The 27,515-nt window shown below is 49.6% G+C and overlaps 1 protein-coding gene across 1 annotated transcript in view; it reads left to right on the top strand.

Annotated features, from left to right (window-relative positions):
• MYT1L (myelin transcription factor 1 like) overlaps nt 1-27,515 on the top strand; it is a 276,307-nt gene that overhangs the window by 73,216 nt on the left and 175,576 nt on the right. The window contains exon 2 of the mRNA XM_077758294.1: nt 15,071-15,213. The gene's annotated coding sequence lies outside the window, so the exon portion shown is untranslated. The remainder of the gene's footprint in view (nt 1-15,070; nt 15,214-27,515) is intronic.

Below are 27,515 nucleotides of genomic sequence, written 5' to 3'. Positions count from 1 at the left end.
TGGCTGAATGGATGGATGGATGGATAGATAGGTGGATGGACGGATGGATGGGTAGATGGATGGGTGGATGAGTGGCTGGCTGGCAGGATGGATGGGTGGATGGATGGATGGATGGATGGATGGATGGATGGATGGATGGATGGAGGGAAGGAGGGATGGATGGGTGGGTGGATGTATGGGTGGATAGTTGGATGGATGGGTGGGTGGGTGGATGGATGGATAGATGGGTGGGTGGGTGGATAGATGGATGGATAGATGAATGGATGGATGGATGGATAGATGGGTGGATGGATGGATGGATAGATGGGTGGGTGGATAGATGGGTGGATGGATAATGGACAGACGGATGGATGAGTGGGTAGATGGATGGATTGTTGGATGAATAGGTGGATGGGTAGATGGATGAATGGATGGGTCAGTGGGTGGATGGATGGATAGATTAATAGGAATATAAAAAGATATATGAATCACGTTGAAAGAGAATATGAACTTCCCTTCTGAGAATAGCAGGTACAAATGACGAATATACTATTAAGGTCAAATCTCTCTTATTTAAAATAGCTTTTCTCTACTCCTCATGAAAAGTAGTAAAGATGGAGCAGCAGTAAGGAGGTTTAAGATGGGTTTTAAATTTATAGAGGGATATCTTTTCCTCCTAATTACCAAGGGCAGGAGGTAATAGATAAGTAACTGTTACTCTCTCTCATTCCCTGTCTCTGTCTGTCTGTCTGTCTGTCTGTCTCTCTCTCTCTCTCTCTCTCTCACACACACACACACACACACACATATATATAAAAATAGGCCAAAAAAAGGCACAGGTATTTGTCTTCAAAATAAAAATCAAATTTATTGTTGAGTCACAAAAGGCAAATCATAAACTTTAAGAGGTGATATATTCAGTCAGCTTAGTAATATTTTAGGAACATTTTTCCACATGAAAATAACATTAAGAAAGGAGTCAAGAAAACAACAGCCTTCAGAGCTAGCATGAAGTCAAAGCTGGTTCCCAAAATTCTGTACTTGATTTTCATCATTGGCTGGAACTGGAGCCTAGAGTTGTGTAAGGAACATGAGCCCTGGAATGGGTCCCAAGTCCCCTCTGAGCACATTCTACTGTTTTCTCTGTTCACAGAACCCTACAGATCTTAGCCACACAGTATCTAGAGAGAGCATCNTTTTTTTTTTTTTTTTTTTTTTACTAAAGACTATTTACTGTTTATTTACAAACTGGATTTTGGTTGGGAGGCAAATAATTAGAGCTCTGGCTTTGTATAGCAAGTGTATAGATATACCATGTATAAGATTGATAGACCAGGGACATAATTTGAAGTCACTACCTGAAACTTGTCTCCAAGTTAGAAACACCCACTCACTGAGCCACCTTTTCTTGTTCCTTTTTAAAATTTTTTAAATGTTTTTTTTTTTTAATTTATTTTTGAGAGAGAGACAGAGAAAGTGAGAGGAGCAGAGAGAGAGAGGGAGACACAGAATCCGAAGCAGGCTCCAGGCTCTGGGCTGTCAGCAGAGCGCGATGCAGGGCTCGAACCTTCGAACTGTGAGATCATGAGCTGAGCCAAAGTCAGATGCTTCACCGACTGAACCCCCCAGGCACCCCGATTTTTCTGGACCGATGCAGTTCTTCATCCAATTCAACACTGCTGACTTCTCCGGTTCTCTCCCTCTCACCACCCCAGACGGGGACCTTCCATTCACAGAGCACACAGGCTCCTTGGGGAGGACGGAGGTGTGGGTAGCAAAGGCAGGAAAAGGTCAAAGTAACCAAACACAAAGTTGCCTATTTCTGAGTTGCAATGTGCCAGCAAAGGTAAAGATAAAGGGGCTCAGTGACTTCTAAGTTTACTGTATTCCACTCAGCAATTTCTGTACTTTTTTACAAGTTGTCAAACATGAGTATAGTTTCGTCTGCCCTTCTTTCTGTTTAGTCATGCATTTCATTAGTTGACATTCATCTTTCTTCCAAAAACGTGCATCCCTTTTGACCAAGTAATTTTAAAAATGAAAATAACTTGCATTTTGAGATGATCTTTGATGTTGTGGTATTATCGGAGGTAGGAAATACCACTATCCTTCAGATATTTACCTCAAAGTAAATGGCTCAGGAATTTTTATTTCCAAAGCAAATCACAGGTTAAACTTAACATTTACTGAAGATGGAAATACTCAGACTTGAATATTTTGGTCAGTGTGAAAATTCCAGGACAGGTCAGCTCTTCGCTTTCAGTGAATTCTTTCCTGGAGCCAAGGAGGGACCTAGGTTGTAGTGGCTTCTAAAATATCTCCACACCGCTGGGACACCAGTGACCACAGCACACAGTTCAGTGGCCCGTGTGATTTCTCACACCCTTTCGTATTTGGGCGTCCTCTGGTACTCCTCTCTCGATGTCAAATTAAACCTCTAGGAAGTTGTCAGTTCTCTCCAATACTTGGCACTGTCACACTAAAAGAAATGCAATCAAATGTAGACTAGGAGCTCTTCGTAAGCTTATTTTGCATCTCTTTGATGAATAATTGTGAACAATCTCTTCACCTATTTATGATGTACGTGTTTCCTGCACGGAAGTGCTATTGATATTTTCTGCCAAATCTTTTATTGCATCGAGTACGCTTTTCTTACTCATTTCTAGTTCTTTATATATTCTGTATGCAAATCAAGAATATACGTTCCAGTTTGTAATTTGACTTTCCATTTTTTCTAAGTTGTCTTTTGAGAAGAAAAGTCCTTCATTTAATATTGTCAGATTTAGCCATCTTTTCTTTTTATTGTCAATGCTTTTGGTGTTTTAATTTTTTTTCTTACCCAAAGATCTGAGAATCTATGCATCTATATTTCCTGGGGAAAGTCTTAAGGTTTTGTTTTTAATATTTAACTCCTTAATCCATCTTGAGTTTACACAAGATGTGAGAATCCAACTTCATCTTTTGTGATGAGATAATCATTTCTCCAGCTCTGTTTGTTGAAGAAAGTCTCCTTCCCTGCCGCCCGCCTTTGGTCTGCCTTCTGTGCTCTGAAGTTCCATCATGAAACATGGACTGGCCTATTTTATAGGTTAATTTGCTTTCCCTTGTTAATACCACACAGGCTCAATCACTACAGCTTCCGAGCAAGTCGTGACGTCTGGCTGGCAGTCTCCCTCCTGCACACTCTTCTCCACAAGGTCTTAGGTTTTCTGGACCCATGACTGTTCCCTCTCAATAGCAGGTTTCTTCATAATCCTTTTGGTATTTTGGTTGAAATTGCATTATCCATTAATTTGGGGGAGAATTGACATCATCACAATATTAAGTCTTCCTAATCATGGTGTGATTTATCTCTCCATTGATTTAGATCTTCTTTGAAGTCTCTTAATAAGGTTTTATAATCTTCCCTGTAGAGGTATTGCACATCTTTTGGTAAATGTATTATACACTTTATATTCTCTCCTACGGATGTAAATTGTTCTGAATGACACTCCCGTAAGTGACAAGCGCATGTGGACACCAGTCAGGTGTCTGCCATTTCTTTTGAAGACAGCAGTGGGAGTCTGGGGGCAAGAAAGGGACAATTTTTTTTTTTTTTTTAATGTTTTATTTATTTCTAGGAGAGAGAGAGAGACAGCGTGAGCAGGGGAGGGTCAGAGAGAGGGAGTCACAGACCGAAACAGGCTCCAGGCTCTGAGCTGGCAGCCAGCACAGAGCCCGACACGGGGCTCGAACCCACGAACCGCGAGTACATGACCTAAGCGAAAGTCGGACGCTTAACCGACTAAGCCACCCAGGCGCCCCAAGAACTGGACTCTTAACAGCCCCTTTTCTTCTTTATCCTCTGACAGTTCTGAAGGCTGCCCCTGCCTCAGACAAAGCACCCGCACCCCACAAGCCGCTTTTGAATCTCCCCACCGCACCCCCACTGTCTTCACATCTCGACGTTACACTTGTAGCACCTCTTTGGATTGGTCTTCCGTAAAGTCAGTGTCTTTCTGGTTCAGCATTTTGGCAAGAATAGAAACAAACTTTATTTAAATTCACAGTAAATGTAGAGAATGTTTGTGTACAATACCATTTTAACCAGGAAGAAACTGAGGTCTGAGGAGGTCAGGTAATGTGTCCCTGACCACAAAGCTGGTGACTAGCAGAACCTCCTGCACAATATGTCCCGTGAGGCGGAGGCAGAGACGCCAACAGCCCCTGCCTCCGGGGTTGCGAGGCTCCTATGGACCAATGTTTATGAAGCGTGTAGACCGTAGCTTGGACACTCAGTGTTACGTGAGCGTTCCCATTCTCATCAGCATTGTGGTCTCCAAGTGTTGACCCCAAATACTCAGATAGATCGGGTGTGGCTCTGACCCCAGGACAGGGTGTAATGTTGGTGCCTCATGGGACGTTTTAACAGAGTGTTGGTACGTGGGGACCATGGATTACATTTTTGGGAACTGAAAGAAAGTCTTTTGGGGAAAGTGACAATTGAGGCGTGCTTCATTAACTGAGTAGATTTTAAACTGGGAATTTTAGTGGCAAGTAGAACGTTTCCAGGGGAGCTAGTATGAAAAATGATATGAGGCAAGAAAGCAGGAAGAAACACATCTTACAAAGAGATGATCATTCCTGCAAAACATAAGAATTTGAGTTTTCTTGCTGCTCTTTTGTCTTCTTTTGCCTAATGTCTTCTTTTGGTTACAGCTTCTGATTAGAGCTCTAGATTTTGTGTGTGTGTGTGTGTGTGTGTGTAAAAGACAGAATTTGAATGGCCTTGCAAATGATTAAGGTTCAAAAGAAGCAGCATTTTTATAATTTCATTTTTAAAAAGCAGCACCACGGGCCCCCAGTCGGTAAATACGCCCGCAGCCACGTTGGAGCGGAACCGGCAGAGAGACCCTGCGCACTGAAGCCCGGTGCCCACTGACCTGCCCGGGCAGCCTCTCGTCTCCCCTCGGGATGCAGCGCGGGAGACCCTGCGGCTGTGGGGCCGCGAGTCCGAGGTGGGGAAGGGGCTTCCCGTGGGCCCCCTGGGTGGGTCATCTGAATGTCAGGACAGTTGAGGCCAGGGGACGGCGTCATCGGGTCGGCCTCTCTGTGGGAGGGGGGTGCCCAGCACGGGGGGCGGCCATCTCTTCAGGCCTCATATGCCACGTATTTTGACTTTGGATGTTTTTTTGAGTTTGTAGATAGTCCTGAATTTTGAATTTCATAATTAAGGACTTTTAGTTCATGTTTTATTTGAATATTGTAGCTATTGCCGTCATTTGATGAGATTCCTTCCTGAATTTTGATTTTGTTACATCCAGCGGCCCAATAGTTTCATCCAGAGCAATCTCATATATTTTAACGGAGTAATAGTGAAAAATTATTCAGCTAAAAGGAAAATGCCTTTCCGTAAGCTTCTCTTCTGAAATGTATTTATTTTACTGAAAAGGAAGCATCTGTATCTCTGTCCATATGGACCCGATTATTTTGTGTGTTCCGTAACATTTTCAAAATTTTCACCCAAGAAGTTGAAGGTTATCAGAAATCCAGGTTCCATCTGCGACTCGGGATTTTATAGGTTCTTGTATCTAAAAGACAGGAAGAGCCACCTGAGGGATGTGTTAAACTCCTGGCTGTGAGCGCAGGCGTTGCCGCCCCCACCCTGGGGGAGGGGATAACAGTTATCTCCTTCACATCCCCACTGCGCTTTCTTGTAATATATGTTTATTATTAAAATGCAAAGAAGTGTTTTATGTGCTCTGAAAAGTGAAGATTGAGCTCACACAGTTGCTCCAGACTGAAGACCTCTGGTCAGAAAGCAGCAGCCCCACGCATGTGTGACGGGTCCGCGTGCAGATCTCTGCCCCGTGGTATAAACCAGATGCCAGAAGGTGGCCAAGGAAACCCAATCAGCAGAAATGGAAAGAAAGCATCTTTCCTAACATTCGCAGAGACGGAAGCCGCCAGGAACGGAGTCTGCGGAGCAGGGATATAAGCGGGGGGCCGGCCGGGCCCCCACGCCCCTCTGCCCGGCGCCTCCTTCCTGCTGGTGGTGTTCCTTCTGGAAGGCCTGCCAGGCGGCTTCCCCTCCAGCTTTACGTCAGTGACGGGCTTGCAAAGCCCTGTTCACAGCGTGGCCCAGAGCCGGGCCCCTGGGCGAGAGAGGTCCGTGGAGGGGACAGGCACCTCGACGTGCCCCCCCGGGGGCTTGCCCCCCCAGCACCCCTCCCACACAGCCTGGAGCCTCTCCTGGGGAAGTGTGGTGGCACCTGGCCTAACCCTCAGTTTACCAGTGAGCGGGCTGTGGCTGCCGAGTTATCGTAAGCAAGTCTCTGGAGAAAAAGACCCCATGTTCTGGTAGTTTTGCTAAAAACTGAAGTGTTTTCTTTTCCTCATAAACTCAAATGCAAATTCCTGGGCTAAAACGCACTTCTTAGAAGCTGTTGTGTAAGCCCCTGCCATCCCTCCAGCCCGAAACCCAGCCAGAAGTCACACCTCCTCTGGCCGGACCGACGGAGACCAAAGGCTCAGTGACGTGCCAGGGTGCCCCGCTCCTCAGTGGGAGGGGACGAGCGCGGCGGCGGCTGCTGGGCCCGGAGCCCCCCGACCCTGCACCAGCCCACACAGGCTCCCCCAGAAGAGCGTCCGAGCCGAGGCCCACGGTCGAGAGGCGCCGCCCACGTAAACGGGGCTTCCCAGACACAAAGACCCGAAGCCAGGTGGACGGCCAAGGGGCTCCAGGTGTCTGAGCAGATCCTCTCATAGGAAAGGCACAAAACAAGCCAACAAGCAAAAAACGAGAAAGAGTGAAAGCCAGTGGAGGAAATGGAAACGTACAAGAGAGAACGGGACCTCCACTAACTTCCTCAGTTGCGGGAAACAGCTATCACGTTTATGAAACAAGAACAGAATACTTTATTTTATTTTATTAATGTTTTTTTTTTTAGAGAAAGAGAAAGAGAGCAGGGGAAGGGCAGAGAGAGGTGGAGAGAGAGAGTCCCAAGCAGGCTCTGTGCTGTCAGCTTAGAGCCTGACAGGGGCTCGATCCCTGAAACCATAAGATCATGACCTGATCCTAAACCAAGAATTGGACTCTCGACCAACTGGGCCCCCCAGGCGCCTCCAGAATACCTTTTTCTAAGGAGAAGATGATTCAAATACTCACTTTGAAAGAAAAAGTAGGAGTGTTGAAATTTACGTGTTAAAGTTCACAAGCAGGTAGAGAAGGGGGAGTCCAGGACCCTGGCCAGAAAGAGACAGAAGAATGAAGGGCAGGAAAAGGAGAGGCGGCGGCCCGAGCACCCACCACGTGAACAGCGAGAACAGAACAAATGGGGAGAAGGAGCCGCTGAAGAAGGAAGTGAAGAGAATGTCCCTGAAGGATAAAAGGGGAGCCCAACATGACGAAGGACGTGGACCCCCACGCCTGCCCTTCCTGGGAGATCTCTGGCCCTGGGCACCAAGACGGGCTTGTAATAATCGGTCTGAGCGTCCAGAGCGGATCCACGCCAGGAGCGTGGAAGGTAGAAGACATACAGCCGCCCAGCATCTGAGGGGGTTACTTCTGACCTGGAGAATTTTCTCAGACAAATGTTGTGGAAATAGGAAGCGTCTTCCCTAGAAAGATACGGAACGATGTCTCCATCCAGCAAAGGGGAGGGCGCCACGCAGCAGGCAGGAGAGGGTACCGAGGGAGGAGCGCCAGGCGGTCCCGAGCCGGCGGGGGGGGGGGCACAGACTGACACCCAACATGTGTGGCTGTCACGGGGGAGCCTCCTTAACTGGGGGTGTCTGGACGTGACCCTGAGCGCACCTGGGCAGGGGAGTGTGCCCGCACACGGGGACCGGTCACCGAGGGACACGGCGAGCCTCAGGCTCGTCGGCCAGCAGTGTCCGCAGTCATGACAACCAAATAATGAGTGACAGTCTCATGTGATGCCCGGTATAGCTGCCCTGGGGCTGAGAGCATGGGAGCGGTGGCCCGGGGGCGTCCCGGCTGGCAGCGTCCTTCATGGTGGGGGCTTCGCACGGGAGGTCGTGCTGGAGGACATCTTTCCCCTCGGGCGCGGGGAACAGAAGGGGTGGTGTTTGGGCTGCACCGTTTTCATAACAAGCCCTGGACCGTGGCTACCCCAGCCCGACACCAGGGCGCTGTGGGTGACTGTGATGAGACCAGCATCACCTGTGGTGAAGCTCAATGCCTCCTGTTCACACGAGGGCTGACAACTGCCGCCCGCCGCGCACAGTCCCATGCCCGCCGGGCATGCTGTCAGCTTCCAGAATCCATCCACGCGCACCCCAGACCCCAGAGGCCCCGGCCCTTGTCCCCTGCCCTCTGCTGCGGCCACTTTTGCTAACGACAAACGGTCATTCTTGGTGCCAGCCTGTTTCTCTGTAGCTGATGAATCCCCAGGGTTTTCGAGGCTGGAGCAGAGGGTCTGTGTTAACAAAGCACTAAACACAGCTGTTCCATGTCTATATTTAAAACCAGTAAAATAAATACATTTTTTGTTAGCCACAAAACCATTCTGAGGGCCTCCAAATGGGATTCTAGTTTCAGGGTGGTCACCGGAGGTCACGCAGGCGCTCAGGGCGTCCCCTCAGCCGCTCCTCCCGCAGCCTGGAGGCCCCCAGGGCCGCTGTGCGGTGCTGAGTGCTCTTTACTGAAGAGCCGTATGCTGTTGAAGCCATATATTCGTTATGAGCCCATAGCAGAAACGTGTGGCTAAATAAATAAACACACAGGGGCGCCTGGGGGGCTCCGTCAGTTATGCGTCCGACTTGGGCTCAGGTCATGATCTCGAGGTTCATGGGTTCGAGCTCCACATCCCGCTCTGCCTGACATCTCGGAGCCTGGAGCTGCTTCAGAGTCTGTGTCTCCTCTCTCTGCCCCTCCCTGCTCATGCTCTGTCTATGTCTATCTCCAGTATAAATTAACATGAAAATAATTTAAATAAATAAATAAGCAAAACAAAAAAGGAAGAAAGGAAAATAAACAGGTCTGGTCCTCTTTAGCCCAAAACACAAAATTTTCAAACAGAAGGCCATATGAGTCTATTTTTCATGACAAGTTATACTATTAGATTTCAGTCCATCTCTTAATTTATAGTATTATAATATAATAATTATGTTATATAATAACTAGATAATTATATGTAAATATGTATTAAAAAGTATGTAATGTAATTATATAGTACATAATATGGTAATAATATATAATACATATCAACATATAGTTATGCAAATATATAATATAATGCTATATTTTACCATAATCATCTGAAAACCAAACATGAAATAATCATTCTTGAATTGGGGGACAATTAATGCTTTTTATTTACTACATCACTAATTTTAAGTACATTAACAGTAGATACCCTTACTACATCACTACTACATCACTACTACATTACTACTACATCATTACTACATCACTAATTTTAAGTACATTAACAGTAGATTCCCCTTGTTAAATGGGGAAGGTCAAATTGTTTTTTCCTTAGATTGTCAATATCACTAGTAAAGTTTAGAAATAATAAAGTTATAATGAATTTTGTAACACAGCCATTACTAACGCACTGATCTAAAATTCAGTTTTACTTAAAACCACTTATTTACCATATTTTGGCTAAAATGAGGAAACGATTTGGCTGCCTGAGAAGGGAAGACCTTCGGCCGAAGCCCAACCTGGGAGTCATTCCCGAAAGCCCCGCCCTTACGCACCCCTGTGTGCACGCTACCTGGCTCCCGGAGGGTCCTGCGGCGGTGGGCGGACACCTGTTGTGCATCATCCATCGTTAGCTTCAGCAGTACCTGCTCAGCACGTGTCCCGCGTCTGCCCAGTCCAGTTCAGTCCAGTTCAGGGCACGGAGCCTGACAGACTGTGGCCCCAGCCTTCAAAGATGCACAGTGGAGTCAGGATGCTGGGCGGAAAGACCACAGTATGGCCCATGAGATGGACTACAGCCTCCAAAACTTTCTGGAAAATTCTTTCTGGATAATTCACCACATTTCCAGTGAGAATCATGAACTTATCAATATTCACCTAAAGAACACTGTTACTTTCTATGCACTTTGGATATTTTTTCTTTTTTTTTTTAACAACAATAATTCTGAAGGCTAAAGAGCCTAAGAAGAAAGAATTATTAAGAATTCCAAGAAAGGGACTTTTCAGTAGAAGTGTCATGAGCCTGTTAAGTGTCCTGATGAGCAGCAGACCGAGGTTTCTTTTTTGATGCGAGGCACCTGGTCGACAACATCTGTGGCATCCCCAGGGCACACCGCACCCCGAGCAGGAATTAAGGGCCTCTGGCACTGAACCGTGAGCTGGGGGCTCTAGAAGGCTCTGCCCATTTGCACCCACTGAAAAGTAAGACCGTTGGGGTGACTTACCGTGGGCGCCCGTGACATGGATGTCTATTGCATGGGGCCAGATACAGGATGCTTCTATCAAAAGTCCCCTGGGAACAACAGAACAATTATTTAGAAGGCCATTCCATTCCCTTTTGGTGTGTGGTGCCTGACTCACCGTAAGGGTTCTGAGTGTGTTCAGTTTCCCACCGGCTAAGCCAGGGGAGCCTGTGCTCCAGAGTCAGGGGGGCCCAGAGTTCAGGGACAGCACAGATCTTTGGCGGACAGCAGAGGGCTGTGCTACTACGATTAGGTGACTTCCTGCCACCCTTAGACCCCGGGTGACGAGCAATTGTCCCCAAGGGTTTATATAACCTGTGATTAAGCTTATTTTGGTTTCAATTCATATTTTGCTCAAAGGTTGTAACTTCTATAGTTTTGTTACTTCTAATACAAATTAGTGCCTCCTTCTCTTCATCTGTGGTCACCTTAAAAGTCACAGGAACGCTGCAGAGCCACCTGCCACAGTGAAAACACACCCAGGCTTTGTGGCCTGCACTCCTTGAAGGATCTCTGAGATCCATTTACAGAGCGGAGCATACCTGGCTTGCCCTCTCATCCCATGATCATAGGGCGCTCGAAGGCATTTTATAGAATATAAGTATTATTTACTGTTATTGTTTCCCAGTGTTAGAAAAAGAACTTATATAAAATAATTGTTACCTAGTTTTTTTCTGTTTTTTTGTTTTTTTTTTTTTTTTTTTTATNTTTTTTTTTTTTTTTTTTCATTCACTCTACACATGTGGCGTGCCAGGCACTGTCTAGACTTTGGGGACATAGAAATAAGTTGGGTAGCGAAGTGTCCACCATATGGAGTGTAGTTTTCAGTGGAAGAAGGCAGAAAACAAATGTGTAAAGAAAGAAACATATGATCTGTTAAGGAAAACTACTTACCTGGATGTCATCAACATTGACACTTGTGCTCTACAATATACCTTGTTTGGACAATGAAATGACAAGCAACAGGTTGGGAAGGTATTTGAAGACCACATATTCCACAAAGGACTAGTATCCAGAATATTCAGTGAACTCTCAGAAATTCAACATTAAAAAAATCCAGTTAGAAAATGGACAGAAGACATGGACAGACATTTCAGACATCTCACCGAGAAGATACGCACATCACAGGTAAGCACGTGAAAAGACGTTCAGCATCGTAAGCCGTAAGGCGAGTGCAGATGGGAACCACAGTGAGACCACCACAGGCCCGTCAGAACGGCGGAAATAAAAATTGGGACAACAGCAAATTTGATGAGGAGGCGGAGGAGCTAGACCCTCACCATGGATTGTGGGAAGGCAAAATGGTGGAGCCACCGTGGAAAACAGTTGGGCAGTTTCTTTAAAAAATCAAACTAAACATGCAGTTACCATGTGGTGTGGCTATTATACTCTGGGGCATTAGTCCCAAGGAAATGGGAATCTGTATTCACACAAAACTCTGTACACAAACATTTACGGCAGCTTTATTCACAGTAGCCCAGGCCCGCAAACGACCTGATGTCCTTCAACAGGTGAACACGGGCCCATCCACCATGGAAGCCTCTCGGTGATGGAGAGGAGCCAGCTGTCGATACAGCCACGTCCTGGGTGAGTCCCCAGACACGGAGGCCGCGTGCAAACAGCCAGTCCCTCGAGATCACAGACACCCTCGAAGTGACACATGACAGGACATGTGTCTGCCGGCCGACGTGGGTGTGGTTGTACCAGGCGGCACAGGGCGCGCTTGGGGGAGGGACGTCCTGTCTCAGCTGCAGTGGGGACACGTGCTCGCACACAGGGAGGGGACGCAGCGACACAGGATCGTGCACATGGTACCAGTAAGCTGGGCATCTGCGGGACCACTGGGATGAACCGTCAGCGTCCCGCAGGTGACATTGTACACATTTGCAGGATGAGGGTGGGGGTGAAAGGTAAGGGCGTCTCTACCTCGTCTGCTCCAGCTGCACGCGGATCTGCAGTGCTTTCAAAACACTTTAAAACAAAGAAAAGCAGGGGTGCCTGGGGGCTCAGTCGGTTAAGCATCCGACTTTGGCTCAGGTCATGATCTCGCGGTCTGTGGGTTCGAGCCCCGCATCAGGCTCTGTGCTGACAGCTTGGAGCCTGGAGCTGCTTCAGATCCGGTGTCTCTCTCTGTCTCTGCCCCTCCCCGGCTCATATTCATTCTCTCTCTCTCTTATAAATGAACATTAAAAACATGTTTTAAACAAAAAAAAAGTACAATATAACCTCACATGATGCCAAATGCCATAAAGCAAGCCCCACGGGCTCCCGTCTGAGTGGCGTGGGTGAGAGGACGTGGCCAGCAGAGCTTTGGTGGAGGGCGGAGTGTGTCCGCTGTCTGAGGCCGCCCACCCAGCTGGTGTCATGGGTGTGTTCAGCCAAGCTTCCTGCTGGACACCCCACTTAAGAGCCCGTCCCGGGGAACCCATCATAAATCATCACAAGCAGCGCATGCGACAGACACCCATGCGCAGCGGCTGTCCCTGCATGACTGGGGAAAGGTGACGCCTCCTAAGACCGTGTCACTGAGGGCAGTGGCTCATCAGTGGGTCGTCCTGGGACTTCTCACATAGCGAAAGGCGTGTCGCTCAAAGAACAGTCCTGTCACTTCACTTCCTTCTGTTTTTAAGAAGAAATGTCTGTTTTACGTGCCAGCTGTCTTCAATCAGAATGTTTACATTCATTTAGGAAGAAGCATCAAGGACCCTTCAAGGACGTTTAACCTGTCAGCCATTCGCCAGTGACTTTCTAATCCACATGTCCTAACGGCCCAGATGAAACCGCTAACGGCCGGGGCCTCCCTTTCCTGGGGAAGGAGCGGGTGTCTGTGCCGCGCGCCGCCCTAGCTCCCTGGGGCCTCAGGGCCCGGGACACCGGGTGGTCCCTTCTGGCGAGGCCGGGAGGCACCAGGCGGAGAAAAGGCCGAGCGCGGGGCGGGGGCGGGGCCCTGCGGGAGGGACAGGGGCGCAGGGCGGGGCCGTGCGGGGGGACGGCGGGTTCGCTGCCCTGGTTTGCGGACGTGTCCCTGCAGAAGGCATCACGTCAAAGGAAACCTGTCATTTTGCCCACAGAACTGTTCTGTGGACCCTGTCCTCACTCTAATGACAAACCTGTCCCCCCTCAACCGCTGTTGGGCTTCGGTGCGGTCCGAGCCCCCAGCCACGACGCTGTCCGCGTCTCTCCCCGTGCCCTTCTGTGAACCACGACGCTTCCCCAGAACAACGGTAGAGCAGGAGATGCTTAAAGTGATGCGGGTGGATTTCTGGGGCCCCCGGAAGAGTGGGACATTGTGAAGATTAATGTAATAATGTCTTACTAAAATGTGATTTTTAAGCAACGTGCCGTAATCCACCGGATGGAGTGGCTTCGAGCCTTAACGCCCTGTCCTATTCACGCATTCTCAGCCACCTAATTGTTTTGCTCTATGTTGGTTTATTTATGAGATGTTTTTAAATTCGTCTATTTGACATTCCTCATTTGGTGAGAAAAAAACATCGTTTTCCTAAAACCACTGTACTGAACACCACCCAGCCCATTCTTAGCCAGCTTAGTGAGTAGCATCTCAGAACGTGTTAGAATAAGTGTGCCCACTGTATAAACACCGATCAGAGAAGGTTGTGCCTAAAGCCTGTTGTGAACACCGTATTTGGGTGTAGCTTTAAAGCTGTAGCAAAGAAAACATTTAAATTATCACTTAAGATTGTTGGTTTTTTAAGTAGCAAACAGCTTGCTCTTGTGAATCTTCTCTATGGGAAGCGCTGCAGGCTGTGTGTGTCTTTGGAATGGGGAAGGACAAACATAAGAAGACACGTGACAGCCGGCTGATGACATGAGCTGCGTACACGTGCGCACACTGCATACGCTTCTGTGATTAGCCCCGATACACTCACACTGTCCTCATACTTTTTAGATACAATCACAGAACTCACACTTAGTTTTATAAGAATTTGTTGGGGCGCCTGGGTGACTTAGTCGGTCAAGCGTCCGACTTTAGCTCAGGTCATGATCTCAGGGCTCGTGGGTTCGAGCCCCGCGTCGGGCTCTGTGCTAACAGCTCAGAGCCTGGAGCTGCTTCAGATTCTGTGTCTCTCTCCCTGCCCCTCCCCGGCTCATGCTCTGTCTCTCTTTCTCTCTCTCAAAGATAAATAAACATTTTTTAAAAAGAATTTGTTCACAGTTTTGTGTTATTTTCACATCACAAACAGTAATTTAATGTTCTAAAGGAACTTTTCTATTATGAATCATTTGTCAGGAATTAATTGCTTTTGGGGTGCCTGGGGGGCTCCATCATTTAAGTGTCTGACTCTTGATTTCAGCTCAGGTCATGTGATCACCATCATGAGATTGAGCCCCACGTCAGGTTCCCCACTGAGTGTGGAGTCTGCTTAAGATTCTCTCTGTCCCCTCTCTCTGCCCCTCCCCCATTTTCACATTCTCACTCTGTCTCTCTCAAAAAATGAAATGAAGGTAAAATAAGGTAAAATACAATGGATTACTCGTTTGTGATAGTAGGTGGCCCCATCCGCCATCCCCGCCCGCAGTGGGTCCTGTGTCTGCGCACCTGGCCTGGTCACTCCCATCCCTTCCCTTCAGTGCATTCCGAGCAAGCAGACCTCCCTGAGAATCACATCCCTCATGGAGGAATTTTCTTTCATTACGTCCATCAACCTCATTTCTCTGCCTCTTTATTGTCCTCTAGGGTGAGCACACCTGGAAGAGGGAAAAAATGTAGTTATCGAATCCAATCAACTCTTTGTGTCTCTGAAATTATCAACTGCATCCGGTCAAGAAAGGTTCCGGTCGGCGCCACCGACGTATGGCTGTCCAAGGAGCCACATAAAGGTAACAGTTCTAAGTCATACTTCACGCTTTACGTGGCGACAAATGTTTTATGTATTTACATGAAACTCTCTCACTTTGAAAAGGCATAAAGACAGGTTTGTACATGGAGGTTCTTTTATTTACCAAAGACCACAATGTCCCTTAATTTTAACAAATAAGCCCAAAATAAAGTCAAAATCTATCATCTATTACTAAGCAGAGACGCAGAGGGTCTTCTATTTTTCAAGTACGACATTAGCCCCAGATAATCTCACAGCCACATTGATGGGCCTGGTTGCTCTGTGGCAGTTGTACAGACTCCTTGGTATGAAGCTTTTTTTGAAGTCAGATCCGTATTTCCACTATTAGTTCTATTCGGGGGACATTTTATCTTCAAGTAAATTAAGCAGGTCTTTAATGAGGGCCCATTTGCACTGCCCACGGCCTTTGTATAGGTTTCTGTCAATTACTGTTGATAAACCTCCCCTTGGAGCCACTGTGGACCTTGAGAGCCATGTTCCTCACAAAATTTCAGGTTATGGCTACATTTCCTTTTCAAGAATTTTTTTAAAATGTGGTAAAACACATATAACATAAATTTACCATTTCATCCATTTTTAAGTGTACAGGTCAGTGGCATTAAATACATGTATAAGGCTGTACAGCCAGCCCGTGCCCGGAACTTTTTCATCTCCCAAACTGAAACCCTGCGTCTGTCAAGCCCTCGCTCCCCATCCTCTCCCTCCAGCCCCCAGCGCCCGACATCCACTCTCGTCTCTGGATTTGACTGCTGTAGGGGCCTCATGCATGTGATTATGCGGCATTTGTCTTCTTGTGTCTGGCTTGTCTCACTGAGCACAGTGTCTTCAAGCTCCATCCCTGTGGTAGCAGGTGTCAGAGTTTGCTTTTTAAGGCTGAATAGGATTCCACCGTGTAGACAGACCGCAATTTGTTTATCTGTTCACCCATAGGTGGATACTCAGGTTGCTTCCATCTTTTGGCCACCGTGCATAATCCTGCTGAGAACATGCGTGTGCAAATATCTGAGTCCTTGCTCTCAGTTCCCCCGAGCAAATACCCAGGAGTGGAATTGCTGGATGATACGGTGGTTCTATTGTTAATCTTTTAAGAAACCTCCCTACTGGTTTCCACAGCGGCTGCTCCATTTTACGTTCCCACCAACAGCCCACAGGGCTTCCGTTTCTCCACATCCTCACCAACACTTGTTATTTTCTGTTTTCTGGGTTCTTTGCCTATTCGTTTGTTTGAGAAGAGCCGCCCTCGCGGGGGTGAAGTGGTGCTTCACGGCGGTTCACATTTGCGTTTTCCTCATGACCTTCCCTGTGTTCACTGGCCGTCTGTGTGTCCCTTTTGTTGCCTGTGCTTCTGTGTCATTTCTAAGAAATCATTGCAGACTCTGGGGTCACAGAGTTTTCCCCTGCATACTCTTCTAAGGATTGAGGAGTTTTAGCTCTTCTGTTTAGGCTCAGATTCCATTTTGAGTTAACTTTTGTCTGTGGTGTAAGTTAAGGGCCCAGCTTCACTCTTCTGCGTGTGGACAGCCGGGCGTCCCGGCACCGTTTGTTGAAAACACCGTCCCCTCCACGCTGAATGGTCTCGGTTGTCCAACCATCTGACCACATATGGGGGAGGTTTTCTGGCTCTCTAGCCTATTCTAGTTCTACGGGTCTGTATTTTTTTTTTTTTTACAAGCACCTGATTTGTTTACTGTAGTTTTGAAGTATGTTTTGAAATCATAAAGTATGAAACCTTGAGTTTATTCTTCTTTTTCAAGATTGTATGGCTCTTTGGGAGCCCCTTTAGATGCCATATGAATTTTAGGATGGACCTACTGCTGCAAAAAATGATATTGGGATTTTGATAGGGATTGCACTGAACCTGTAGATCATATGGCTAAGTTTCTTAATCAGATAGAAATGGGAGTTTTCATCCTTTATAGTAGTGAATTTGCATATCCATTTCAGTGTGTACCATTATCTTAAAAAATTACTTTTTCCAGTTTAAAAAAAATTCAGATTTTACTATTAGTTTTCTCGGAGGATGGTCAGGTGAACAGCGAACAATTGTGAAGAACGTTAAATACAACATTTTGTAAAATCTTTGCGGAGGATGAAGATACAGTTCTGGTTAATTTATTAAGACTCAACATTCCGAAGGATTTTCTTCCTTAACAGTTATTTGTTGTAGAAAGCCGCTAATGTCATGGAATGTTCCACACAATCTGCCATCGAAGGCAAGCTTGTCTGCGTTCAGGAGTTCTTTGTTCATAACAGGACCATAAAAGGTACAGAAACTTAGATGACGTGAGGCGTCATCCAAGACAGGAGTCAATATTAATGACTAGAGAGGCACTGCCTGCTTTGATGTCAGTTTCACACCACTGCATGCCTGGCCTGGGTTACTTTTGATATAACGAAGCCTGTCAATGATTGAGCCCTATGCTGACCACCAGCCCTGAATTCCTCCCGAAGTCCATGAGTCTATGTGACTATTCTTCCCATTTTAAAGGCCAGTAAAGGGAAGATTAGTGAACTTAAATATCTATCGTAGGATGACATGATTAAGTGCCCAAGGGCACCTGGTCTACAAGGGGATAGAAGGGAATTTTGTTAAGAAATCCAGACTTAACACGAACTAATTCCAAGTAGCCTTTACCCTTCAATGTTTAATCCAAGCCTATTTCCAAGCTGAATAAAAATATTGCCGAGGTAGCATTAGAATCGGATATGACAAAAAATTACTCCATGAAAAGGCTTTGTTTACAACCACCCTTGCTTGTCATGGTACCAAGGAAGGAACACATGTGTGTTAATCCATGTTTTCATCAGTTCCTCGTTTTTAACACTGCTGAGCACCTAATTCGTGCTGGGAATTCCTCTGGTCTCTGGAGATATAAAATGAGGGAGGCACGGTCATAGTCTTCAAAGAGTTCAGAAACTGAACTGACATAAGGCGTGGTGAGATCCGTGAGACAGACCGCACGGCGCTTCCTCAAACACGCATGCACCTTGTTTCCTTCTGTACTCCGGAGCACATGCCTGCCCCCGAATGCTGCGCGGCACTCGGTCACCTCCTGTCGAGTTGACAGAGGTCGAGGTGAGGTGATTTAGGAGGTATAGAAGAGGTTTTAACTCTGACTAGAAAACCCAAGGATGTCTTTGTAGAGCAAGTGACTCCAGGCCTGGGTCTTCAAAGGTTAGTTCAATAAATGGATAAATATAGGAGTGGTTTTGCTACATCGTGGGAGAATACAAAACCCAGAGGCAAGATCAAGGCACAGATATGGATACGGGTCACTTGGCATGCACGGCAGCATACTAGCACCAAAGGGCTTCTTCGCTCCTGGTGACTTGGGTTTGGTGTTCGTAAAACGAGTCTGCATGCTGTACGATTTCTGCGGTCCACGGCAGAGGCGCCCTCCTTTCCCCTTCAGAAGGAGGATACAGAGGTTCCACCCGAAGGATTGCATTCTTGCTCTCAACCCCAGAGACTGATTGCTGCTGTCTCTCGTCTGCCCACCGCTCTTCCCACCTCCAGCACCCAACATGATTGTAGTCAACTGTCCAGGTTCTAGTTTAACTATAGCTGCCATGCATCTCTTTGAACTATAGACTCTCATGATTGTTCTTTTGTTGATCCTACTCTTTATCGGAAATACTCAGGTGGAGGGGCCCTGGAGCCGACCACCCTTGCTGAGCAGCGGCTAGCCTTCCTTACTTGTGATTCCGCCACTGTCCCTCCATGCGCCATATTTCCTGTCCCGGTGGCTAGCCTCCATTAGCATCCCCAGTGAAGAAGGACTCTGGGGCTTGCTCCTGTGGGAAAAATGAAAGTGCCATAGAACAAGATTTAGATTTAGGGCAATTTTTTTGTCCTACTGTGTCCCAATTAGCTGCTGTGATTGCTGAGCCATGAACACCTGTGCCGCCTCTGCAGCTGGCGCTCTAGGAAATCCAGTTTCCTCTGAACTAGAGCCCAAAGAGAAAATCACACCCTGCATCCAATTTCCATGCTAAAGACTTTACTTAAAATAAAATCAATATCTGTTTCCCAAAAAACGCCATGAATTGTGTTCTGAATGGCGACTATTTTAAAGAAAAGTGTATTGTGTATCCAGAAGGAGGAATCTGCTGAAATAGTTCAAACTTTATAAATCTGTGTTCTTTGACCCATTGAAATGAATTTATTTAAAGCAACTAACAAATACCGTTAGCTTTCATGCCAGCACTGCCAATAACCATTTGTATGCCTTTGGGCAGATCACATCAAATCTTTCTTTTTCTGTGAAATAAGGATAAAGGGTTAAATCAGATGAGTTGGATCACATGAAAATAAGGTAAACTACAAATGATGATAAGTGTAGCTGAATATATACTAAGTCTGCTGTATGTACTGAGGGCCACTCAGCATGTGCCATTTAGTCGTCAAAACACCCTGTTCTTGTTGGGTGTTACTATTCTTACTGTCTTCTTGTCCATAATTTATATTAGAAGGAACTAATGTGCAGAGAGCTTAAATAACCTTCTGCAGTTAGTAAGCGGTACAGATGGAATTCACACCTGGGTAGGTATTGAACTTGCCCACCAACACTCTTTACTGGGACCTGTCTCCAACCTGTCTCCAAAGCTGAGGCAGATATTACGCACTGCCCTCCTCGTGTCTACCCCACGTACGGTACAGCATGTTACGTGTGTGCCTGGCGCCCCCCCCCCCCGACGTGTGTGTGCGTACACTCCAAGGATTTGCAAACCCACCGGGTCGCCACTCAGTCAGCCTGTTGTGGCTCCGATAGGACGCTGTTAACACAATGTCAGTTCACCGCTGTCAGACTTGCTTCCCCAGAAAACAACCAGAGTCTGAATCATGTGTCGTCAGGATTGTCTCTAACTCATGACACGATGCCTTCTGACTGTTTTCACGGCAATTCGTGTACACGGCTTAAATAATTCTCATGACTTCGTTACTCTCCATTTTAACGATAGTTGTTAACTGTGATGTTACAAAACCTTATGGATAGTAAAAACTAGATGAAGGTGCTTGAGCTTTGATTTTTCTGGAATTCAGTTTAGGAAATAGTAGAAAGACACATTTTTCATGACTTATACCAGAGTCGTGGCCCACCACTCTCTCAGAAAGTAGGATACAAACTGCTAATACCTGCTTTCCTTCACCTGCAGTGTGACAGAAGCTGCAAATCATGAGGTTTCCTTCTTCCCAACAGAGAACAATCACCTTCAGTCAGTGGGCGTTTTGATTGAAGCGAAGTGGGGAAGTAGGCAAGGTCATGTGGGACCGCAGAGCACTGAGGGACTCGGACCTGGGGGCAGCCGTCTATCACAGAGGGCTTCAGACAGCCCGGCTCCGCCTGGGGGGCGAGCCGTCACCAGAGAGAGCTTCTCTTTGCGCGGGAGGGCCCGGGGCCGTGAAGGGAGGTCAGCCACGGGGCCACCCTCCGTGTGCTCACACGCCTTGTTCACTGCGTATGACGGGACCGGGAGGCCCCAGCATTGCCTCAACGCCCCTCAGGTCCATGGACGCCTCGGGACGACCTGGGTTTTCCACACGTCAGTGTCAGAGATTGAAATCCGTTTTCTGCTTGTTACCCTGGAGTAGACGAAGGCACCTTCCAGCCCAGAGGTGCCAGGAGTCACCGCAGGTGGCTACTCCAGTCCCCGACCTCTCAAACTTGTAAAAACGGGTGGGGGGAAACAGTCGTGGAGGGAGCTAACGTTGTCCCTGAGCTCGCCGGTACCGGCTGTTTTGAACATCACAGAATTCTCAAAACAAACAAACAAACAAACAAAACCCAGAAGCAGAAATAGCAGTAGAGCAGGAGCAGCGTGTACGGTATTCGGCCCCGCGCTGTGGCCGCCGCCTCACAGGAGCGCGCCGTCCAGGCTCCGACACCCGGCACGGTTTCCCCTGGAGACCCCACGCCTCACCCCAGGGACCTCCGCAAGCACCCGCGGAGACAGAAACTACAATTATCTCGCGTGGGCCCTGGGGCCTCGGGGGGAGATTTTGTTCTCGTGGTTTCAGCTAAACACTGACTTTGGTTCCTGTTTTTACGTCTCTTCCTTAATAATACTTGATGCCCTTCCCTTGGCCTTAATTTTCCTTTGACAAAAAGGCTGTGCGCCATGTTGGTTACAAAGAACTACCGTCTGTGTGTCTAGAGAAGCACCTTCTGCCTAAATAACTGGGAACGCCCCCGCCGGAGCTTCTCATAATTAAGCTTCTTGTCTGCTAATGTCAACAGTTCATTCTGCACGTACTGAGCCCAGTTTTCGTTATCGGAAAGAAGTGGCGTGTTGAGCTTTTAAATTTCCTTCCAAACGATGGAAACTTGTCATGATTCAATATCCTAAGTCTTGTACAATTTATCTACCAAAGGACAGCACGATGTAGTGAGGTGGAGTCTCCCTCCTCGCTCCCAGAGGAGGGCTCATGGAGCCACGTGGCCACCTAAGGCTCTAGAGTGACCACTAAGGTTCTAGTGTTCCCCCACCCCCCAAACTCGTAAAAACTCTTTTTCTCTCTTTGGGAGGAAATACAATTATCTTCAAGCGTATCATCTTCATTTGCCTTGTAGACTCATTCTAATTTGACCAGGATAAAAATCACGTTAGCCCTTATCTCATTGGTAGCTTTCATGAGCAATTTAAATCCAATGTAAAATTCATGGTTGGAAATTAGTAGACATTTGCTAAAGCATAATGAATAACATATTACAGTCGTGAAAGGGGTGTTAAATTTACACAGAGATAATATAGAAGTTAAATGAATAAATCTTCCCTCATCAAAATCACTTCTAAAATATGGAAATTCGAGGGCAAGAATTGTTTTCGTGTTGCGTTAATAAACCAAACACACACACAGGAAACAACCCATTAGAATATGGCAGAAGCAGCCAGACGATGACTTGCTGGCATGATAAATTTAACAAAACATATTAAGGGAAAAAGGACTGTGGATCTGGGAGGATATTTCAGAGAAGACATACGCAGCTTCTATGAGAGAAAAGGTGCTCAGCCTCGTTAGCATCACAAAGTCGCAGCGGAGTCACAGTGTCCCAGCACTGCGTCCCTCCGGCCAAGCAGTGATCACACAGGGTCACGGCGGCGGTATCGAGGTATTGTGAATCAAGGATTCACAATATCACCGCATCCCCGAAGCTCAGGAAGGATGTGCCTTCACATTAGCGGGTCAGAGGCTCAGTGTACGCGCTTCAGTGTACACACAGGCAGGAGCAAGGCCGTGTTNGCAGGCCTCGACTTCCCCTTCTGTATGTCAGGAACCTGCCATTTACCTAAAGGGTTGTGGGAAGGGCTGGATGAATTAAAGTGTGTCGCATAGTGAGCATTTGAGGAGAGTTGATTGTGTTATGACACACATTGTGGACTGACTTCTCTGTGAGGGTAGGATTTGGGGAACAAGCTCTTTATTCATCCACAGAATGCTGATTAAATAAATTATGATGTATTTTTGCAATAGAACAGTGTGACTTAATATATGAAAGGAGGGGGCTTATATGAACTTAGCCCAACGTATATTATGAAGTGAAAAATCGCAGGTGCAAAGGTAGGTGTGTAGAGTGCTACCACCAATATATTTGGAAGCGTGTTTATACACAGATGCTTGTCAGTGTATTGAACCTCAGGGCACTGACACACCCGGTCCCACAGAGGGAAAGCGTTAGACCACTTGGGGGGAAGAACATTGCCCCACGTACCTGTGTATTCCTCTTTAAGATGTGCACGTGCCACTGTGTAGAACCCATAAAGTGTCCCAAAGAGATGCTAAACAGCCGTGCCTGGAGGATCTGACACTCCCACGGGGCTTGGGTGGCTCCGTGAAGGTTTCTAAGTGGACAGGGGCACAGTCATGGGAAAGGGGAGCACAGAGTAACGTCCATGCCGAATTCGGAGACAGGCTAGGCTCTCGGAAAGAGAAGGTGTCCCAGAGATGCTGACAATTCAATAAGTTTGAGAGCAGTAGAGACAGCATGTCTGCCAGCATGAGCAAAGGCACTGTGGCGAGAAAACATGGGTCTCATCTGGAAGAGGGCCAGTCTGTCTCATTTCTGACGTGTGTGTGGTGCCACCGCATGAGCAGCGACAGGGAGAAGGGGGCAGTTGCTGGGAACTCATTTACAGCCCATCCCCTGCTCTCCCAGGCAAATGTAAAAGCATGAGCAGAGGTGGGGGGAGAGGGCCCATCCACGTGGAGGGGGCTCTTGGTCCCGCCTCTCTCGTACTCTGTGTCACGAGTAGGCTGGTGGCGTGGAGGGCCGCCTCGGCGTCATCTCCAGCACTCGCAGACCGGGCTTTGCCCCTGCACTGCCCCGCGGGCGCCTTCCCCCAGCCCTCCGAGGCCGCCACGCCAGCACTTTCGGGCAGAATCCCTCCCACCAACTGGCCTGCCTGCTAGAACCCGCCCGACGCTGTGATGTCTGCACAGTGATGGATGAAGCTAATCTCCCGTCATTTCATGGGAGATTTACATGCGTAGCTCTCATTAGCGCTAATGGCAGTTGCCTGCATAAATCTTACATGCGGAAGGTAGGAAAAAAACCCGTTTTCCTTCCTTCTCTCTCCGTTCTCTTGCTGGAGGCTTCACTCCTCCAATTCTGGGGCCAGCGCCGCGCATTACCGCGCGCCGTGCACTTAAGCGGCTGGCGCTCTTCATTTACATGGAAATGGACCGTAAACAGGGCTCTGAACTCACACTTGCAACCCCTCCTGCTTGTGCCCATCAGAGATCCAATTAGTGCGGCCGATCGGGCATATTTCCACGTGTCACTTGTACCTGCTGTGAATGTCACTCTGCTCCGTGACAACACGGCTTGCATCCCGAAATAGAGGCAGGGGGTAGAGGGATGGGGACACGGAGTCTTTGTACTGAGTTATTTTTAAAGTGACTACAGACACCGGTGCTTGTTACAGCGCCGCCTGTCTGTGAAGCGAGCACTGGGAGGAAGGCGGGACCCGGCTGAGTGGCTCAAGGGCCACCCCGTCCTCAGACCTATTAAATGTGGTCTATTTGTGATATCAAGGCGAGTGTTAGAGAAGAATTGGAGGCAGTCATCTCTGGGGGACCCTGGGACCCTGAGCACAGGCTTAATCTCACCTTATGTCTGAACGGGAGGCACAAGCAGTAACCGGTCGAATACTTTTCTGCTAGTGGGGATTCTGAGTGGCTGCCGTGTGCCGGCCATGCGGCAGGCAGGGCGCTCAGAGCCTCGGGCGCCTGTGGCTGGGAGTCAGGCCACGGCTGGGGGCAGGGGTGATGGCCGTATTCGTACTCCTGCAAGCGCGTGAGTGGCTGCCTATCGCAGTCTCCCGTGGTGACTGCGGGAGCATCCCGTCCGGACGGTGAGTCAGGACCGTGGTGGGCAGTCACCCCCCACCGTGACTCCAGTTGCGCAGTGATTTGCAGACGGGCAGTGACGGCAGATGCTGCCTTAGCACCGTCCACATCCATGTGCACCACACGTGACGCGTCACAAGAACCCGTGTCCGCGCGAGACGAACAGAGCACGGTGGCCGGTAATAGAGGGGACGGATCACGACACAGGAACTCGAACAATTTCATCCAGGAAAGCAACACTCCAGTTAGTTATGCGAACAGTGAAGAAAGGTACCTTTCTGAGCTTTTTTCTTCACTACTCCATTTTTTCAGAAAAAAAGATCTGCTTGATGGAATCAGTCTCTGTTAAGTAAAATGATGAAAATTGTGTCTTCCTCTGTAATCAATCAAATTCTCCTGTGGTTCAATTCTTACATCCTTTTTAATAGAGATGATTTTTTAAGCTGATAGTCACTTGAATCACTTTGTGGAGAGTTGGATGGTGCCCGTATCATGCGTCCGTTCATTCAGCGGACGTGACCACGCGCCCGTGAAGGCAGAGCGCTGTCCCGGGGCTGGTGGCGTGGCCGAGCAGGACGGTGGCTGAGGAGGGGATGGAAGGTGCACGGGAGTGAAGGAGGCCTCCTGGAGGGAGTCCCTGATGGCAGAGGGGACCGCTGACCTCTAAGAGGAGCAGGGTCAGCCCCCCTCCCGGGATTCGGTGACAACGACAGGGCAGAGATGTCCTGGGGGCTCAGGGAGCATCTTCTAATCGTGTCTTCTTGACGTAAGAGAAGGAGAGGTCTCCCCCAGCATGAGGAGAGAGGGGACGGGGCACGGAGAGGACGTGAGTGGGAGGAGGGCTGGGGCCACGGAGGACCCTGTGTCACCGGAGACCCCGGGAGGCCACGTCACCTGTGCTTCGAGGCAGGGCGCTCTTTCAGCCACACGCAGATGGGGACACAGAGGGACCAGACCAGGGTCAGGCCTTGCCAGGGGGACACTGAGAGGAGAGACAGTCCAGGCAGCCTTCAGAGAAGGGGGGTCAGCGCCTGACGTGGGACCTCTCTGATGCGTCTGATGTCCCCTCTCCTCCGTGTCCCCACACCAGGGGAGGCAGGGCCGGTGTGTGCTGGAGGCCATGGGCCTGGGGTCAGCACATGATGTGCGCCCTGGAGTGCGTTCAGAGGATGACTGTTCGGAGCCCGGGACTTAGGAGAAGGACAGCCAGGAAGACCCGAGGGGGGACCAGAGTGGGTGTGGGAACCCAGGGCAAGAGAGGGGCAGCTGGACCAGAGGCCACCTCGGGCACCGTGACATGGGGGGACCGTGACATGGGGGACCGTGACATGGGGGGGGCCGTGACATGGGGGGGGCCGTGACATGGGGGGGGCCGTGACATGGGGGGGGCCGTGACATGGGGGGGGCCGTGACATGGGGGGGGCCGTGACATGGGGGGGGCCGTGACATGGGGGGGGCCGTGACATGGGGGGGGCCGTGACATGGGGGGGGCCGTGACATGGGGGGGGCCGTGACATGGGGGGGGCCGTGACATGGGGGGGGCCGTGACATGGGGGGGGCCGTGACATGGGGGGGGCCGTGACATGGGGGGGGCCGTGACATGGGGGGGGCCGTGACATGGGGGGGGCCGTGACATGGGGGGGGCCGTGACATGGGGGGGGCCGTGACATGGGGGGGGCCGTGACATGGGGGGGGCCGTGACATGGGGGGGGCCGTGACATGGGGGGGGCCGTGACATGGGGGGGGCCGTGACATGGGGGGGGCCGTGACATGGGGGGGGCCGTGACATGGGGGGGGCCGTGACATGGGGGGGGCCGTGACATGGGGGGGGCCGTGACATGGGGGGGGCCGTGACATGGGGGGGGCCGTGACATGGGGGGGGCCGTGACATGGGGGGGGCCGTGACATGGGGGGGGCCGTGACATGGGGGGGGCCGTGACATGGGGGGGGCCGTGACATGGGGGGGGCCGTGACATGGGGGGACCGTGACATGGGCCATGACATGGGGGGGCCGTGACATGAGCCATGACATGGTGCAGCAGTCACGGGGGTGTCCCCAGCCAGGATGCACTGAGGGCCCTGGGCTTCAATGACACCAGGAGTCTATGCCCTGGCTGCGCTAAGACCCAGGGCTGCAGGGCTTAGCGGGACAGGGGTGCGGAGGGGGTGGAAGCACTTGTCCCTTTGGCTGCCACGCGAGGGCCACCAAAGTGCAGGCCCGAAGGCTGTGTTGCCGTGGACGGGCGACGGGCAGGAGACGCGCAGGAGACGGGGGTTGCACTGCCGGCCTGAAGCCAGAGGACGAGCGGAGGTCTCCAGCCGAGCAGGGGGTGCAGCCGAGGGCGGACGGCGGGTGACCCGGAGCCTGCGCTCCACAGACACGGACGGCAGGCCCGCAGCGGCGCCCGGCCCGGGCCCCAGCGTCAGGAGCCGGGCAGCAGCGATGTCACGGGCCCTGCAGTAAGTTAGCAGGGATCCTAGAGCATCTACTAGAACTGGGCTCCTGAGGAAACCCGCGAGCCGACGGAGTGAACGTAACACGCACGACATTACAGGCAGGAGCACAGAACCCATTCAGTTGCTCAATAAAACGCTCCTGCGTCACACGGGTTATTTTAAGTCGTCTGCCCTGCCCACCTCTTCACGGCCGAGAAACCGCAGCAGCGCCGTCATGAAAACGGGGCCTGAAGATGGGGTCGACGTCACGGAAGGCTGCTTACGAGACACCGGAGGGAGAGAAGGAGCTCAGAGCCACGTTCGTGGTCAGAGGGGCCGCGAGGTCCCAGGGGTGCGGCACGGCGGCGGGAAAGCAGTTGTCATGACAGGCGGGACCCCTCCGGAGGCGACTCGCGTGGCAGGTGTCTGAGCCACACCTCTCCTTCCCCAGGGCCAGTGACAGCGACCCAGCGCCGGGCGGCGGGGACACCCCACCT

This window comes from Crocuta crocuta, unplaced genomic scaffold, assembly GCF_008692635.1.
Source record: "Crocuta crocuta isolate KB4526 unplaced genomic scaffold, BGI_CrCroc_1.0 scaffold750, whole genome shotgun sequence".
Taxonomy (NCBI): Eukaryota; Metazoa; Chordata; class Mammalia; order Carnivora; family Hyaenidae; genus Crocuta; species Crocuta crocuta.
This window is presented reverse-complemented; position numbering and strand designations above follow the sequence as displayed.